At 37.0% G+C, this 19,263-nt stretch overlaps 1 protein-coding gene across 14 annotated transcripts in view; it reads left to right on the top strand.

The window, feature by feature from the left end:
* The window catches only part of ATP2B2 (ATPase plasma membrane Ca2+ transporting 2), a 439,575-nt gene that overhangs the window by 95,959 nt on the left and 324,353 nt on the right, over positions 1-19,263 (top strand). For 13 of the 14 annotated variants that reach the window (XM_049826157.1, XM_049826153.1, XM_049826151.1 and 10 more), the window contains exon 2: positions 15,671-15,722. The exons of the other annotated variant lie outside the window; for it this stretch is intronic. The gene's annotated coding sequence lies outside the window, so the exon portion shown is untranslated. The remainder of the gene's footprint in view (positions 1-15,670; positions 15,723-19,263) is intronic. 14 annotated transcript variants of the gene reach the window in all.

Genomic DNA, 19,263 nt, shown 5'->3' with positions numbered 1-19,263 from the left:
TATAGTAATGAAGGATAAAACACACCTTCAGATACTACAGAAAAGCTCTCTGAGAAGGAAACCTTTATTATTAAATTAAACAAATTAGATACATGGAGCATAATAGAGCAATTTTCATTAAAAAAAAAAGGGAAGGAATCCTTTTTTTTCACTTCTAAGGGAAAATGTCTGTTTCATACAGAGTATTCCTTTGCAACAGGATCCTGATTATAGGATATTAAAATAAAATATGTATTTTCCATTTGGCATTCATGGGTATGGGTCACTTTGAAAATCCCTGAAAGCTTTTTATTTTGTTAGTTTATGGGGAATAAAAGCATGTAAATGAAAAGATGAAGACCAACGCTACTGTAAAGCTTGTTACCGAGATGAGATGATCAGTCTGAGACCGTTGAAAACGGACTTAATTAAAAAACCAAAACACCCCCCTTCTCCCTTGCTTCTCCAAAAATTGGCCTTTTTGTGCTGACTGAAGTGGACAGCTGGAGTCTCAAGTAGTGAGAGTAGTAAGTGGGAGTAAAAAGTGTAATAAGAGAAAATGTCCAATATTTGGTTAAATATACAAGTACGTAAAATGGGAGTAGAGACATTTTAAGTAAAATTAATGCATCCTTGCTTTGAAATGTGGAATATTTTGTTACATATGGCTCTGGTGGGAAATTTTGTACGCTCTCTTGCCCTGTGGAAATAAGACTCTTGAAAAAGTATGCCTTTTTATGTCAGCATACCTGGGACCTTGTTAACCGTTTGACTTCATAAACTCCTCTTGGAGATTTATCTCGGTACAAAAGCCATCTGTCCTCAGTAGGAAACTAACCGAAGTGTCTTAAATTAATGTTTTGAGTACGATGGTTGAGTGGACCATGATTAGCTTGGTCCCCTATGGATGGAAAGTTTTATGGCTTTTTATATGCTGGAAATAAATCCAGCCTTTTTCATAAGTATATCTTTAGTGTGGCACTGGTAGCACTATAAATGTATCAAATAGTAAATATAAGGTGCTATTCATAAGAGAAATATTCGGGGGACTGTATTTCTTTGAGTCTTTGGCACTTAATATAGGGGGTACTGTTTGGAGGTAAGCTTTTACTGTTGAGAGAAAATGTAATTGTAAGTGTCTGCTAAGATTGAAAATATTATAAATTTTGTTGCTTTTTGCCATGGCAATTTGTAGTTATGGCTTTCTTAAACAACTTGAGCAGTTTTTCACTTTTCTGTTTGTGTTTGGGGTTTTTTGGTTTTGTTTTGGGTTTTTTTTGTTGTTGTTTTTTGAAAGTTATACCTCAAAAACAAACACAGTTAAATCAAGCTGTTTATTTTAACTTATTCTTTCCTTTTCGTTTGAAAATGCTTTTTATTTTCTAAGGCAAGCTTTTGCCTAAGCTCAACTGTTGAAGTCAAAGTCTATTCCATTCCTAAAAAGAGTGGACAGCAATGGGAGGAAAGTGGAAAAAATAAAAACCAGAACAGGCAAAAGCTTTTTCTGTGGTGCCTGCAGCTCAGCTGCTAAAGGGCAAAGCACATGGCACATGACCTAACTGCTGATCCTTGATTTCTGCCCCCCCAACTTCCCTCTTTTGGCTGAGGACAAATTATGTTCTTGGATGTTGTCTTTGTCTGGCCAGTCTGTGCAAGCAAAATTCACCAGCAGCATGCTGCGCTTTGTCAGGTCTTATTCTGCGAAACTGGTCATAGCTAAGTGTCATGAATAGAGAAGTTTCCCAGTTACTAGACATAAATTATAACGGAGTTATAGAAAAGTAAGTGACTTTTGGTAGAAGTAAAGAAAGGCTTTGCATTGCTTTTCAGCTGTAGTTTTTAGTGGTGTTAGAGCTATTTGCTGCTTGAAAAAGCAGCTATTCAGATTTTTTTTTTTTTTTTTGGTAACACTATTAGAAGCTGGAGAAATGGCTTTTGTGGTACTGTTGTAGATGTCTGAGGAGTCTTCTTCAGTTCAAGCCGTAAATAAAGCCAGATTGCAAAACAAAACATTGCTTATGTTGCACATTGTGTGTACTGGAAGTACCTGTGAGTAGAGATTTTTTCATGGCTCATTAAGTGAAGAAATGGTGACAGCAATAGGTAACCGCTTTGAATTGTTATCTGGAGGGATCCAAATGGGGAAACGTGGAATAATAATGATGCCAGTAGCTATAAGTAATAGGTAATACCTAGTAATACCAACATAAGCAGTGTTTGTACATGTTTGTCATGGTTTAACCCCAGCCAGCAACTAAGCACCACGCAGCCGCTCACTCACTCCCCCCCATCCAGTGGGATGGGGGAGAAAATCGGGAAAAAGAAGTAAAACTCCTGGGTTGAGATAAGAACGGTTTAATAGAACAGAAAAGAAGAAACTAATAATGATAATGATAACACTAATAAAATGACAGCAGTAGTAATAAAAGGATTGGAATGTACAAATGATGCGCAGGGCAATTGCTCACCACCCGCCGACCGACACCCCGCCAGTCCCCGAGTGGCGATTCCCCGCCCCCACCTCCCAGTTCCTAAACTAGATGGGACGTCCCATGGTATGGAATACACTGTTAGCCAGTTTGGGTCAGGTGCCCTGGCTGTGTCCTGTGCCGACTTCTTGTGCCCTGTCTGGGCATGAGAAGCTGAAAAATCCTTGGCTATAGTCTAAACACTACCGAGCACCAACTGAAAACATCGGTGTTATCAACATTCTTCCATACTGAACTCAAAACACAGCACTGTACCAGCTACTGGGAAGGCAGTTAACTCTATCCCAGCTGAAACCAGGACAGTGTTCTAGTCTGTTTTGTGCACAGCTATTGGTTACAGGTTTTTTTTTTACTTGCTGAAAGCCCGATACGTTTCTACCTTTGCAAACAGTTACTGAAAAGTAGTGCTAGTGCTTTGCCAACTATTATTTGTTGGCTCATTCTTCCTTATTGAAAGGAAGGTAATCATGATTTATATTGCCTTCCAGCTCCATTAGTTTCGCATGTGGGTGCTCATTGTGTAAAGTTAAATATTTGGCATCAATAATCTTGATGCATTTTCATCATATAATCATCACTGATGTGGTAAACATTTCTGAGCATTCTGTGCAAGACTTTGTAAGATTCTCATGCACTTGGCTTGGCCATATGGAAGCCACTGGGGATCTAGGTGCTGATGATCTCAAATGAGGATCAAAAATCTCACAAAAATTTAATACATCACTTACAATTAATTACATCACATCTCACACAATTTAATACATCTGCATTTGTTCTGTGAATGACAGATTTTACAAAAGAGTTATTTAAGACCTCCAAAACACTTTAAGAATAGTATTTTTGCATGTATTTGCATTTAATATGTCTAATCTCTGGTACAACTGAAACCATGTTACATTTCCTTTAGTTGATGGCAGTGGTTTTATTCCCTTGGATCCCCACTGCATTTTCTCTTGTCAAAAGGCACGCTTTATCAGAAAAGGAAGATAAATACAGTACAGTGTTATAACCTTTAAAACAGCCTTATTTTATTTTTGTATTTCTTCAAGTATTTGTTCAGATGCTTAGAAATTATCTCGAACAATCAATTTATTCTAACTATGTTCTCTAAACCAGTGTTGTTTCCCCTGTGCAGAAACACAGTCAGTAAAAACAAAAATGTCTAATCCATAATAAGGGGTCTTTTTTTTAAACCTAGCAAACTTACAGAGGTTAGCAAAACCCCTCGTCACAGAAAATTTCGGCTGAAATGTATTCTAATAGTGGTGAAAATACTGGTGACTAATGGGTATCTTCAGGTAGGTAATTATCATGCAACTAAGCTAGCGTGCTCATCCTTTATGCTGCTACCCTGAGGAATAAACTTGATTTTGCCTCTGTTTGGCTGTCCTTTTGCAATATAGTAACTCCTATCAGGCTGCATTTTCTATTTGCATGTGCTCCTTGATCCTGCCCATAAAACTTGCTACTGCTGAGGGGAAGCAGTAGAGTTGGCCTAGTTCTGGCCTCTCAGAACATGTGGGGGACGCACCTCCTGAAACCATAATGCGTTTTGAGGGCAGAGTAGACAGGAGATGGAATGGGAGACTTCATAAAAGGCACAGTAGCCTGCTCTGCTCCTGGATCCTATAGATAAGTGGGCTGGCAGCAACGCCGTTGGTTGCAAAGTGCTTTCTGTGGCAGATGATGAGTCCCCAGAGGGAGACCCTGCCAGCGCCGTGTTGCTGTAGGAAGAGGTGCGACGTCACGTCGAGGCCTGGCCAGGAGAAGCCAGTTTATCAAGGCAGAATTTTTCTGGATCTGTGTGTGGGTGGCTTCCTGCTGGAGCCTGAAGAGCTGTCACCATTGCCTTTTTGTGACAATAGTGTGGGGGAAAGCTATGCAGGAGAAGTCTTGAAGAGCCGAGAAATGTTTTAAAATACTTACTACTTTTCCTTCATGCTTCACTGAAAGACCAGTGTTTTGCCTTTAATAGAAGAGAGATTATAATCACTTGGTTTTTAAAAAGAGTATTTGGTGTTGTGCTCTAATGAATTCTTTTATGAAGAGCTTGCAGGGAATAGTCCTAGGCACATTAAAGTACTGGTAGCAAAACAATATTCTTCCAAACAGCTCTTGTAAGCATTCCTTCAAAAGTCCAGCCACAGATGGTAAAAGGAATAGTTTAGGCATAGAGTTAACTGTCAATCACAAGAGAAATTTTCACTGGCATCTCATTGTTACCTTTTAATTGATAAAATGGCCTGTTGTCTGCTCTGTAATCAAAAGAATTCATCTTGAACCACTTCTATATGTGCCATGAAAATAATTTCTGTATTTTAGTTAATCAAAGAAAATGTAATTGATTGCTTCTTTTGAGTCATAGGCATTAATAAACAGGCAAAGCATAACATGTCTTGCATAAAAAGCCAACAGTTTAATTTACAGAGAAATCTGTGTCAGATGCTCCTTCCCATACGTAATGTGTCTAGTACAAGGACGTACAAAATTTTTGCAAATTGTTGTTACGGTCCCATCATTATTCATGTGCTCTGAAACTACCTTGTTTATTATTGTGGCTGTAAAGAAACTATAAAAGTTGCAAGATCCGAGGAAGGATTCAGAAATATCTAATCTCTAAATTTTTGTATCTTTGTACAATAGCAGATACCACCTTATCAGGATTATAATCCTGTTTCTTGTAAGAATTGTTGCTTTAAATTAGACCAGAAGTAATCTGAGAATAATTCTGCCTATTCTACTTTGGAACTTTATTAGGCAGTTTTCAGTCTGCCTGACCAAAATTTTTTGTTGGTGACATCAAGGCAGAAAAAAAGGAAGGAAAGGAAAAAGAAAAGGAAAGACAATGACATATAAGCATTATACAAGACATGATTCATCAAGTTTATTTCCTTTTATCTGCACTGTTTTTCTGATCTGTGTCAAGAATACTCTGGAACTCTTTCTTGAGAAATTGAGAAAACAGCAAGACTAAACAACAAATGTTAAGGGAGGTGGTTAAATTCTAGCAACTCCAGGAACTCTGAATGAGATTGTTGTTAAAGACAGTCAGTTATAGACAGCCTTTTTCAGGCTTTACCTGTAATATTTGTTTACTTTCCTGGTAGTCTGCTTATAAGCAGATATATCTGCTTATAAACTGCACGCCAGACTTCTTGTTAATAATTGACTGAATATGCTGCAGAAGCAATGCTTGTTCCCTTTGAAAAGGGGAAATTCTTTTTCCTCCTTGAACTAGGGGGGTAAAAATCAGGCAACAAACAGTTGAAAGCTATATTGGAGCTGTATTTGTTTATGACAGTTACTATACTTATAACATGAAATAGAACAGTAATACTCCTTTGGCCAGCAGAATACATTATCTACAGATCACTGTGATGAAATGTATCTGTGTGTTTCATTTCTCCATCCTTTCATTTGTGAAAGAGTTCTAATAAATCAGCAATCTTTAATGTTCAGTGTTTCATGATGCCACTGGACAGCAATTTAGTTGGTGCAAATCCTCTGGTAGCCTATATTTCTTTTTACTTTTTTTTTAAAAAAAAAACTGCTGTAAGAGTGGTATGTGGTGTGGGACTACAGTGGCAAGATAGATACCTTGCAATAGTTCAAGTTGTGGCACGTGCAGTTAATTACAATTTGCAGTGAATAATTATGTGAACGGTTACTATAAGTGATGGAAAAACCAGCTACAACCACTATGTTGAACTTAGTTTAAGAAAATGCTGGAAGGCATCTTTGCATAAATAATCTTGCTTGGAAATGTTGTCACCATACTTTTCTGGTGCTTTGGAAGGCCTTAACAGAAAAAATAAATTAATCTGCAGGTAAAACTTTGGCAGGAAAAGAGTTCAACAGCTCTGTGAACAGGGAGGTGTAAATCCTTTCTCAAATCCAGAATGTTTGGATGCACCTTATGGATGCTCAGATTACTTTCTAGGAACTCTTTTAATCAGTCCTTCAGTGATCCTAAACTTTTGGTCCAGGCATGCATCTTAATTTGATGAATTAACCTACTGTGAAAATCTCCCGTTACGTCTACAATGCAAGAGGGATCCTGAGGTAGCTGAGCTGCGTCCAGAACCAGCAATAATACAGTTTTGTTATAGAGTATAAATTACTCTGAAACAGCACTATACAAGCATGTCTGTGCTTTTACTGGGACTCAAGCTCAGATCTCCCCATAGCACTGCAGCAGACTAGCACTTGCACCCTATCCCTCAATGTGTATGAATCGAATAAAAAGAAGGTGTGTTAAAGCATTGTGTGAAATGGTGGGAATGCTTCTAGTTTTCTAAATTCACAGTAAGATGCTTATGGTTAGGATCTGCCTGCCTGGCAAACTGCTGTAATTTCAGTGTTTTATAGCTCTTTCCTGTGAGAAGATCTTTAGCTAAGCTGCAGGTTATCCCTTGGCAGGCCTTGACTATGGATATGACCTTTATGCAGCAGGATGCACACTCCACTAGCCAGCAAAACTGAATGAGAACAGAATTATACCCCTTTTTCTTTTGAGGGTTGACTTAAAGTGTATGCACAGTTCTCTCTAGTGGCTGAGAGAGATTCTCTCAAATGGAATGAAGTTATTTTCCCATGCACATCAGCTGAGAATCCTCCCAGTGATATTCAGGTATAAAAGAAGTAGAAGGAAGCACAAAAAAGAAAATTCTTGTTATCCTTTAATACTTGAAAAAGTAGCAGTGGGATAAAAATTCACTAGCAGCATAGCCCATCCTATGATGCAGTCAGAATCACGGATGTCCTTGCGAACATCTGATATAACAGCAAGCAGAGCAGTAGATTAAACCTATTTCCTTTGCATTACTAAAAAGGTTAACAGGCTTTCTAGACAGTTTGGTGGGTTTAATATTAAGGTTGATTCATCTTTCTTAAATGAAGGCTTGCAGTACTATGAGCTTTTGCGATACCTCCAAGTTCAGCATTTAAGCATACACTGAACCACTGTGTTAAACTTACTGCAGTCCTTTATACTAAAAGCAGGTTGCAGAAATTAGTCCTTTCTGTATACGTGGAGCAGGCTGGCAGCATTCCTTTGTTGCAGAGTCATAAATGTATTTAAAATAAATGCAGCTAGCTTAAATTCTAAATGCATATTTTTTTCCTTGGGAGGGGACAAGAGAGTGATAGATTGCTAAGCAAATCTTTGAAACTCTTGAAAAAACGTACTTTAATCAGCATCATTTGGGGAGGGTAGCTTCTTTCCCCCTTGTATGAATGAATGCTCTCTTAAATGTGGATTTGAATGAAAAACCTTGAAAAATGCCTTTGACTAGGTTATTATGAAAATACGTCATAATTCTTCCCCCCCTGCTTTGGTCAGTCGTTTATATCCTGCACAGACTAGAATAGCACTGTGGGGGGAGCACTTAAATAGGAAGAAGATATTTGTCATCTGTCATACTCTGAAATTAAACTTTTGATATTGGGTTATTGCCTTAGAAATAACTTCAAAAAAATTTACATGCAGAGATAAGTACATGGTGGGGGAAGCTGTTGAACTAGTTATTACATAACTGTGTTAAATCCTCTGTCACTGAACAGACTTTAAAAATATTTCTTCATGAATAAATTAAAAACATACATCCTTACAATAAAAATTTCATTGATTCCTTGACCACTTACATGGATTTTTTTTCTTTTAACACAATCACAGAGGGGATGCTGAGGTTCCCAGAGCTGCTGCAGAGATTTCTAATGAGAGGCTGATCCCCAGTTTTGTTAGATGCTTTGAAAATTCTTGTTGTACATTTACATATATTAATGAAATAGAAAGGAGAGAAAAGGGCCGTGTCTAAGGAGAACTGTCTATTATACAGTTAGGGAAGTAAAGCTCAAAAGTACCAGGGGCAAGCTGTACAAAAGGGAAGTTGGGAGGAATATATACTATTTAATAATGGCTACAGCGGAAGGAGTATTTGGACTTTGGCACAATACTTCTGTTTTGTGGAAAGATGTTGAAAAATTATAAATGAGATGAAACGAAGGAGTGGCTTATCCCCAGGGCTGGGACAATAGAACCATTCCTGGCTGGTGAGTTTAAGACTACTGAGGGAGAATGATGGACTCCTCTTTCCCACAACCGGTTTTGTTTCAAAATGCTTGCTAAAAGAAAATATCTGTTTTGTGGCTGTGTTCATTAAACCTGTCATTTGTTGAGATAAGTGAGCAACTTGTATTTTTTTTTGTTTGTTTTTGCTAAATCGGGTTGCCTGCTTTGTGGTTTTGCTTATCCCCCACTGATAGCTTCTGCTGTCGTGCAGAAGGCTTGGAGGCATTGCCGTTACGTAACACAGTGCACAGCAAACGTATTTTCTTGTACTCTGCGTGGATTTTTTTATTTTCTGTCTGCTGCAAGTACTTCTGTTTTATTTGTAGCCATTGTAGCCTATGGTCATATCATTTCTTCCCCCCAAATGTTTACAGATTCTTTTTTTTTTTCTTTTCTTCTCCTTTTGGCACATCGTTGATAGCAAGTTTGATTTGGCATAACGAGACATGTGGTGTGAATGCGTCCGTGCTGTCACAGCGTAAGGAGGCCTTGCAGCAGAGGTAGATGGCAGTAGCTAGCAACATGCGGCTCCTCCATCTGATTCCCTTTTTGCGTGCAGTTAGCCATGCGGGAGCTGGCTACTGTGCTGTTTGCTGGCTGAACGCCAGCTCGACACACGGGCAGCACTGTAAGTAGCCAAGCAGCCTTACGTGCCGAAGAAATGTGTGATTTGTAGCTGGGAATGCCTGAAAAGCAGCGTTTTGTTAGTCCTCGGGTGTGCTTTCAGAAATAAGAAAATATGGGGGGTTTTTTCCTAATAAAAAAAGCTATTTTTCAAACACGAATTACATTTTTTGAGACTGTAGAAGAGGTGAATCTCATTCCTTTTTGAACTAGCTTTTATAGGGTGTTTACCGTACAGCCTTAAACTGTCTAGAAATGTTACCGGGTCACTGAACAGATCTCTCAGAGAAAACAATCTAGTGTCTATGTTGAATACAGCTGTAAAGCTCTATAATATCATATAGTTGTTATTATCCCAGCATTCTTCTAGCCCAGATAATCTTCTAGAATCAGAGTGACAAATTATTAAAGGAATTGGTAATAACTCCCATTTATGAAGTGCTGGTAAATACAAACAGTGAAAGTGTTTGCACATAAGCTGGCTCATAGTTGTTTTATGTCCTTTGAAATTGTTCAAGTTCTGCTACAAATCCACACCCATTCGTTAGTAATAAAATGGAATATTTAGAAAATATGTATCATATGTCTGTGGTAAAGATGGTACTATGCCTTTTGAGCTACTAAATGTTCTTATAACCAAAACCATTTCAGAAGAACAAAAGTTCAACCTCTTGGCATATGAATAACGTTGAGGCAAATGAAGGTTGGACATCACCTTGAGTCTTTTAAAATACATGGCTTTGATTCCAGCACTTAAAATCTTGAATACGAGTTTTATTATTTATTTTAATACTGAATACTTCTGGGGTACAAAGAAGAATACCGCTTAAGACCCTTATGGTTTTTTTTTTCCTGTTTTAAATCTATAATAGATGGCCTTTGAATAAAATAGATAATACAGATTAATATCTTAAACTACTAACCATACCAAGTACAATATAGGTCAACAACTAAATGCATAACTATACCTGATGAAACTTAAACATCAAATTCATCTGGATCCATTGTACGTTCCAGGTAAAGTTGTCCATTCATATTTATTGCCTTAAATTAACACATAGTCGTTGTATTAAATACTTGGTATTTAAATATATTGTGGATTGAAGTCAGTATTTGTTTCTTAGGTGTTGAATGCCTTTTTTATCATCCTAACTCTGCATCTTTAAAATAAAGGCAAGGAAAAAAAATAAAGAAAAGAAGCCCCAAACCAAAACTACAACCCAACCCCAAACCCTTTTTTCCCCTTTGCTCCACCAGAGTAACATTTCCATTGAGAAAACATCCCCAAAGAAGTACTCAGTGTATCGTGAAGTCTCAACCAAGACTCTTTGGTGACACTGAGGCATAGTCGCTTCCAGAAGTGTTTTTGACATTGTACAGTAACACTTTTATAATCAGCTCTTCTGTCTTCTCATTCCTAACAACTTAGGTCACTAATGAAATAAAGCATCTGTGAGGGCATCCGTGATGTCAGATCTTGAAGTAAAATGAATGGGATTATTTTAATTAAAGCATCTATAACTTTCATGATCAGGAAGAGAAGCAGCATTGTCTGTTTGGTGCCTGCAACTCTTTTCTAGCTCCAAGAGCGGCTCAAGGCACCTGGAATTTCACCTTCATTTTAATGCCAGTCACTTTGATAAAGGAAGCACCGGGTTTTGCACATTTGAAAAGATATGACTGCTATGGGGCAATGTTCCCAGCTCACATTTCTAGCTAGGTCTTGTCTGAGAGACAGAAGAACTTCTCTAGAAGAACGCCCTTGACTCATATAATAGAACAAGGAAACCCGTCACTTGCTGCTTTTTCAGTTCGTCATTTGATGAGAGATGACAGTAGATGTACCACAGCCACTGAGAGGCTTTACTGCCTGTCTTTTTGACATATTGAGCTAACACATAGGCTGTCAGTTTTGTTTTGTAATGCTATAATTACTTATACTGATATCCTGGCGAATTATGAGAAGGATGAGATGCATTTCACATTGTAAGCTAAACTTGGAATAATACTACATTTATGGAAGGTGGAAGCAATTGAAGGTGCAGTGGAGGTCTCTCCCACTATTGCAGTGGAGTTGTGGTGGAAGACAAAGCGCCTCACAATAACCATTTAATTAAAAAACTGAAGTAATTTCTGCTCTTTCCACGGGAATGTATTTTCCAAGTATCACTGTAGTTTGTCTTTCCTGTTGTCTTCCCTGACTTGCAAATGTTGCGATTTCATTTCTTTACCAGCTTGAATTGCAGATGACCAGTTCATTATGGATTTTTTGCTAATGCTACAGCCCTTCTACTGTATATATTATATGCTAGAGTGTCCACTTTAGAAAAATGGCATGTTGCTTTACCTGGTCTAGAGTTTCATTCGTGCATTGACCTGGGATGGAAGAGCCAAATGGAGTGGGGTTTTGAGGTCTCTTCCACTGCACAAGATGAAAGCACTGGCCAGCAGGATGCCTTTCCTCCCAGAGGCAGTCCTAACAGAGTTGACTGTTTTATTTATCCTTGCTTCACCCAAAGCTGTGCCTTCTATATTAACAAAAGCATTATGCTTGATTCAGAATCTACGTCCATGATAACTTTAACATTTAATTTATTTTGTTTATTTTAAGAGATGTTACTGTACAGCAGCAGCATTCTAGAACATTTAGAGATAAAGTAGAAAGAAATTCAGTGATGCTGCAGTGAACATATCTGACTGGAATTTGTTGTAAATTGAAAAATACAAAGCCTCTTCAATCTGTCTAAGCTACAGTGGGTTTGTTCAGTATCATGCCAAATACCGCTGTCATCTTTCTAATTTTGTTAAAGTTTCTGTCTTTACAAAGATCATTCTCTATATTTATATACATATGTAATGATGGACAACATTTTTTGGCCTGATCCTCATGGATTTGTGCATCAAAATAAGAATCTCTCATTGTATAGACTTTGCAAACTACATTTAAGCTATCGTTTGTGAAGTACGTGTACATGCTTTGTCCATTGGCTGTAAAGAAGTAAATCAAATAAAGGAAATAATGGAAAATCTTAACTGTCAGATTTCAAGTGTGCACATACTGAGTAGTGGAAAATACTGCAAATGGAAAAGCTCTTTTTGGGTGTTGGAATAATTCTATGTTGCTTGAAGCACACATCTAGAACAGTTTAAACAGTTATTAAAGAATGTTGCCAGATCTTATCACTGCAGTCACGCATATAGATCGGTGATCCTTGTGCAGCACTACAAAATGTGTGAATGAGGTACACTTGCTAAAAATAAACCTATTGACTGCTATTCCTAAATTGCCATAGAATACTGGATAAATGATACAATTCTAGCGCTGCAAAATCATCTCCAAGACTGTTAAAAAAATGCGTTTAACAGCAACATTACAAGTGAGTTTAAGAGATGATAAAATAGTTGCAGGCCTTCTTTGTTTGCCTGAGCATTCATCAATGGTTAAAACCCAAACCCAACAAGACACAACCAAACAAGAAACCCCATATGAGCAGTACAGTAAGATGAAAATACTGCTTTGAGATGAGGTTAGGACTGGGGTGATATAGTGGATGAACAAGCATGCATAGCACATGTGCCGAGTCTTACAAGAAGGCACCACGCAATATTTTACAGGTTTCACTTGGCATCAGTGAGTCTGCAACTGATATATCTCTGCATATCTACAACCAGTCTTTAATCATCCTCAGATTAGTTCATTGAACTTGGAGCCATTGTCGTTCTGCTCTTGCATCATTTGCAAGAAGTATTGATGCATTGTGGTTGTGTGGAAACACCTGGTAGGAGTACAGAGTACAGTTCTTGGAGTAGGCTGGAGTAGCTTGTAACTGCTGTGATTTACATTGTAAAGCCACTTAAGCAGCCCAAAATATAAAGAGAAGTATTTGTGTGTTTTGGGGTTTTTAAAATAAAATATTAGAAAATTAGTTCTCAAGACATTTGGCAACAGATGAGCATCCCAGAGCTGATTGAAAGAGGGACAAAAGAACCTTTTCTTTCCCTCCCCTCCCCTTTTAGAAGAATCCTTTAATACTTAATCAAATTTCTCTTGTGCCCTTGTTCCCCAAACAGAATCTGTTTTCTTTCTCATAATAAACTGGTTTGTTGATGAAGAGTCTGCTGTTGCCACCTCTGTGACTCTTCCAAATTTTTAGGTTATTGAATAAATGGGAATTCATATCAGTTTCTTTATAGTTCAATCTTCAGTTTGACTTGGGAAGATGAAACCTTTCCTTCATCAACAACAATTTCAAAAATCAATAAACTACTTTTCTCTCTAGCAATTTTTTTTTATTATCAATTTCTGTATGGTTATTCATATATTCAGCCAACTGTAGCAAATGAATGAGTGCAGGCATACTGAATTTCTGCTCCAGCAAGTGTTGAAACTATTTACGGAAACAAATGAAGCACAAAGGTTTTTATTTAACAATAAATTTTGTGAGAATCTATTTTTTTTTCATGAGTGACTGGCTTTCTCAGATCAAACTCCTTTACAGGGAATTTTACAGCAATATATAGTACCTTTAACAACTGTAATTTTCTAAAACTCTGGGAATGCCAGGCGAAAGCATAAAGAAATATTGATCTGATGGAGCCTTAAATAATCCCTGATCAAAGCAACAACACACTTTAAAGCTAGCATTGATTACTCTGGGACTTACAGTTTTATAACCCTGGCCTATCTTTCCCACTCTGAAAACGTTAAGTCTTTATACAGTCAGAGAAATAATATGGAGAACATTGATTAGACGTTTATTTGAATCTATCACCTTAGTATTTGAGCACTTTTATCTTCTGAATTTATACTCAAAACCAGCCTCATGGAAGTAGAAGTACTTTACTGATGAGGCAAATGGAGGCAGGAGGATTCATGACATACCTGTACTGTTAGGCAGAAAGACACTTTTTGCAACCTAAGCCTCAAATAGTAAGCATTGGGAACTGTGGTGTGGACAAAACAGAGCTAAGTATTGCCATCACGATGACTCTACCTGTGCTGCTTTGAGTTCTGAGCTGGGAGTCCCCCTTCTTACTCATTTAATTTACTTTGCATCAGTATAATCTCTGCTGTTAAAGTTGTTTTGGTTTGCTGTACTTTAAAGCTATTGCGTTCAGATATTTTCCCCTAATATGTTATCCTGTTTGCAGTTAGTTTGATTCTTGGAGTTACTGCAGATTGCCTGGAATAGTATCTGATGCACAGATTCCACTGCTAGTTTATGGAGAAGATGGACTGCTTTTGCTTAGCTCCAGTATTGTGCACGCAGTTCACAATGATAGAGCTCTAGTTTTCAGCCATTTTCCTGTAGTTCCATGATGGGAAGTCTGCGGAATAAAAGTGGAAAATGGTGTTGGTAGCCTGGGTGGTGGAGCAAGGTGTTTGACTTGGAACTACTGCAAGTAATTCTGTTGGCATAGGATGAAAGCAAGATATCTTGATCACTTGTAGTAATTGGATCCCATGGCACTTCTGTCAAGTGGGTTAGCCTTTTTCTTGGCCCAATTTCAATTTCATTTATGATGTGTCACCTACCTAACTTAGCCTTGACTCTGGAATAAGTTGTATCATCCTTTTAATTTCTGACCTGAACAGGTGTGCAGCGTTTACAGTGAAACTCACAGATTCAAAGAATTGCTTTTTGGCTGTTAATAGCATAACGTACATTCGGTTGGTGTGTCATGTCATGTTCCAATAGTGCTTTGAAGAGTTGAAAGAGAAATTGATATGGAATGTATCTATTCTGAAACCCTTAGAAAGCTGCCATTGCTATGTAACTGTATAAATCTCACAGCTTAGTGCAACAATTATGTGACTAGTGGTAAGATGGTATGTTTAACAAGACTGTATGCTTATCAAGTTGTGTCTTGGCAAATATGATACACCATATTATGTCTCTGCTTACTTAAAATCATCTCCAGAAGGTTTTTAAATAGGTTCTTTGTTGAAAATTTAGTAATCCTCTAGTTAGATTTGTGAACCAGAGAGATACCTAGATTTTTGTCTTGATATAATTCTTGGAAGAGATGCTTGTTTTCATCTCCTCCAAAAGTAACTGAGTAAAACTTTCATATACCCTGATTCATGCTTATAATTATTTACTAGACTTTTTTCCCCTTCAAAATATTTGATTCTAGGAAAAATTAAGGTTATCAGTTCTATTTAATTCTTACAGACGTCAGTGCTACTACAGAATAATTACAAATGGCAACAAGTGTGATAGCTTTTACTTTTTTTTTTTTAAGTAGATGATTTTTAATGCTTCAGTTACATTGGAAGGTGTGTTAGGTATTTTTTTTAAAGACTCACTTTTAAGTTTGCAATTAGGGAGGAATACAGAAGAGACGAGGTTAATTTTATTAATTGTGCAGTAAAACCGTTTGGAGCTAAATGAAACCAAATGCTTTTACATAGTTGGACTGCTTTTTGCTCTGATTTTACATTCATTGTATCTAGTCACAATTTATATTCCCAAAGTTGAAACTATTTGTTCTTTATTTTTATTAGGGCTTGCATGCTGTGGCACAAAGATTGCATCACGCTGTGTGCTATGTTCATGGTAAGCTTTATTTCATCTTGTTAAGTTATGCACATTATCATTCCAGGGGATATTATGTTATTTTGTCAGTCTGTCGTTTGAATTGATCATAAACACACGGACATAACTTTAGTCTTTATCTTTTGTACTGAATTACTGACAAATCTCCGGTTTTGTACAACTCCAGTGCAAAATTAGTTTTAAAAATCTGTGAAGAATCTGATAATGGCCTCAAAGTTTCAGTGGTTATGTTAGAAATTGTAGACAGTGCAGGACAGGGACATTTTTGTAGTTTAAGTAATGCAGTGGCATCGTAGTTCATGACTGGTCCCCAAATAACAAGAAGATGCAAACAGTAACACAAAAGGCCCAGCTTGGGGTCTAGTGAATCCTATTTTGTCCAGGCTCCATGTCTTCAGGCTCTTTATCTATGCTAAGTAATTCTCCATGGCTGCCAACTCTTTGGCACTTCTTAAAATAACTCAGTTAAAAATATTTCATAAACTCATTTTGTATAGGCAAAATAAGCCCCTGTGCTCATCCAAAGCAGCACACATTTTTCTGTTCCCCTTCTCGTCCAAATATTAGCAAATTACCACTTTTATTATGGATATGACATGAAAATAAACCAGCTTTTGGAATTAAGCCTCACATTTATCAAATGGTTTCCAACCATGTTCTGTTCTTTTTTGAGCTGTTAAGTAGAAAACACCTTCTGTATTTCTGGGTTTACTGATACATACTTTCAATTATTTTTCCTCTCGCTTTTTACTGGAGGTAGCTTGAATCCTCATATGGTTCCACCCCTCTTTATTTTTTTTCTTTATTTTTTTTTCTCCTACCTTGTAAGTTCTCCCTTACCTGCCAAAGGATGTCTGTGCTACTCATTGACCTCTGTCTCTGAGACCAGAAGTTAATAAACTGCTTTCCCTAGCTGATGGGATTAGAGATGTCAGAGGAGTGGTCAAGGCTTTAAGGGACACAGTCTTTTAATCTTCTTCCCTAGTTCACTTCAGTTCAGTCAGCCATTGAAAATCTGCCTTATTAAGCTGTCATGGTAATCAATAGACACGTTCAGTTAAGCTTCTTCTTAGTATTTCTGAGAGTCCAGTCACATTCATAAATGTACTGCTGCTTCCTGAATAAAAATGTTTAATCCTAGCATATTCAGCGGCTTCTTAATAAGCACACTTACCCATGGGAATAGTTTGGCTTGCAGGGTCTTAAACAGCCAACGGTAAAGGTTTATGTGCATCTTTGCAGATCGTGACCAAGGACAAGCCCTTGCTCAGTTGCATATGACATTTCATTACTCATCACTCTGGACTAAGACTTAATGCAAGAACAAAAGCTTAGCATCTGTCAGGTCTTTTAATGCCGGAGTGTGTATATTTCCACTTTTTGTTTTGTTTTATACCCTTTTTCCTTATTCTAGCAACTTTTCCATGTAATGAATGAGTTTTTTCCATAGTCTCCTGTGCAACATAGTGATATTTGGAGCAGTTCTTCTATTTTGCTGGTGCTTGCTGGAGGTTTGGAAAGGCTGTGAGGATCTTAGCACTGACTCTGCCAATTTAATTAATCTGGAAGCCCCAGACAGTTAATGGCTCTATTAATAATTTCTCTTTCTTATATTTTCAGTTTTAAAATATTGGACAAATATTTTGTGGTCTGAGGTATGATAAAAGTGTCTTTCATTTTAGAGTCCATCTAGTAGTAATGTACTGCAAGCTTTGTAGATGTTCTCTAAAGCAGGGGTTCATAATTTTTTGTTACATAATTACTGCATAAGGCCCAGAGCTTGGCATTGCTTAGCAAAAATATATTTTACAACAAATACAAGAAACCATTGTAATTTCAAGGGCTTATAGTTAAATTTTACTAATGCAAATAATTTTTGAGTTAAGCAAGTCTGACAGTATTATTGTCAGTCTAATTTTTTTTAAACACATTTTATCAAGGCTAGCAGAAAACCCCAGATAAACTGAACTACAACTTTTCTCATTTTGATGGAAAAATTTATTTTACGTTGTCCAGTCTTTCTTTAATGATTTTGAGAGGGAGAAAACAATAATTAAAACAGAGTATTGAAAATTCTGCACAGAAAATATTTTGTGAAAGGACTTACAAGTCAAGTAAAAAAATCCGCATTGTCAGATAAAATTGTTTCCTTTTGTTTCTAATTTATATTCATAGGAAAAAATTAGGATAAAATACCAGTCAGATCATTTAAAGCTATCAGCACAACTAGTTTTAAAAAAGAAAATCAGTTTACAGTTCATACTTTCGAAATTGCCACAGTGCAACTTTTGTATTTGTACTATGTTTGCAAAGAATTCTGTCCTGTATGAAGAACTGGTACAAATACAAATGGATTGCTTATCAGTTGTGAATCAAGAGTGAGTCATACATCTAGACTCATAAATATACAGTTAAGCTTTTATGATCTAAAATATGGCCACTATAGGTGATGCTGAACTTCTTTTTTAATAGTTTTAGCAGTTGATATGCTTCTAATGTGGTATAAAAATACTGAGCTTCCTCTGTAAAGTCCCCAGTTTATTTTCAGATCCCCATGGTACTCTAAATTGAACCTGGCATTATTATTCACCTTCTGATGTATGGCTTATTTGATTAATATGGTTTGGGGATTGCAATTACTTTGAATCATTTGTCATCTTTTGTCTGCTGTAATGTAATTTTTATTAGAATTCTCTTGAAGAATGCAGTCTATATTACTGAATAGAGTGGGAATGAAACATTAGAGAGCGCAGGGAGTGGTTCCTATATTTACTGAATATGACCCTTGTTGTATGTCTGCCTTGTATCCCAGAAACGCTTCCTGTGGCAAGATGATTTTTTTTTAATTGACCTTTTAAAAAGTGCTATGTATAAATAAGAGTCGTATAGCTTCTGCAGAGATGGGGCTTTTGATTGCAGGTGCTCATAATTAGATTAATTTACAAAGTAGATCAAGCCAATGAAGGAGGCATGGCAAACTGACTGAGAGCTTATCAAATTAGCTAAGTAGAGCAATTAATCAGGCAGACCTTAACTGTTTGGTTTCTTTTTTAAATTATCATCTTGAACAGTGTGTGGTGTTTTTCAGCTTCTGTTAAAGAAGGCATTTAATGCGAAGCTGCATTTGGTGAGACATTTTCCTTCTTGTCTCCTTGTGACGTGTGTCTTGCAGAGTGTCAGCAATGGTAATGAGCAGTACCACAAACATTGTACTACTTTCAGAAATCCACTGACATCCCCAATGCACAAAGCAGTGTCCTGTAAATTAAAAAAAAACAAACACAAAACCAACAGAACTGTACAGCAATGTCTTTGAAAATAGCTGGGATCTGCCCTAAATTTCTGTAGCCAGATAATGGAGTCCTGCCTAATGGCGTAGTTGCTCACTTCTGTTAGCACCAGTGTAGTTACACCAGTAGTTCTAAATGGCATAAATTCTCATCAAAGATACTACTATACACTCAGTAATATGTATAGTATTGGTATAAGCTAGAAAAAAAAGTAATTTTTGGTTTTTATTATTCAAAAGTTTTTCCACACT

The sequence above is a fragment of the Accipiter gentilis genome, chromosome 23 (genome assembly GCF_929443795.1).
Source record: "Accipiter gentilis chromosome 23, bAccGen1.1, whole genome shotgun sequence".
In the NCBI taxonomy this organism is placed as follows: domain Eukaryota; kingdom Metazoa; phylum Chordata; class Aves; order Accipitriformes; family Accipitridae; genus Astur; species Astur gentilis.
The sequence above is the reverse complement of the archived record's forward strand: the minus strand, read 5'-3'. Positions and strand labels throughout refer to the sequence as shown.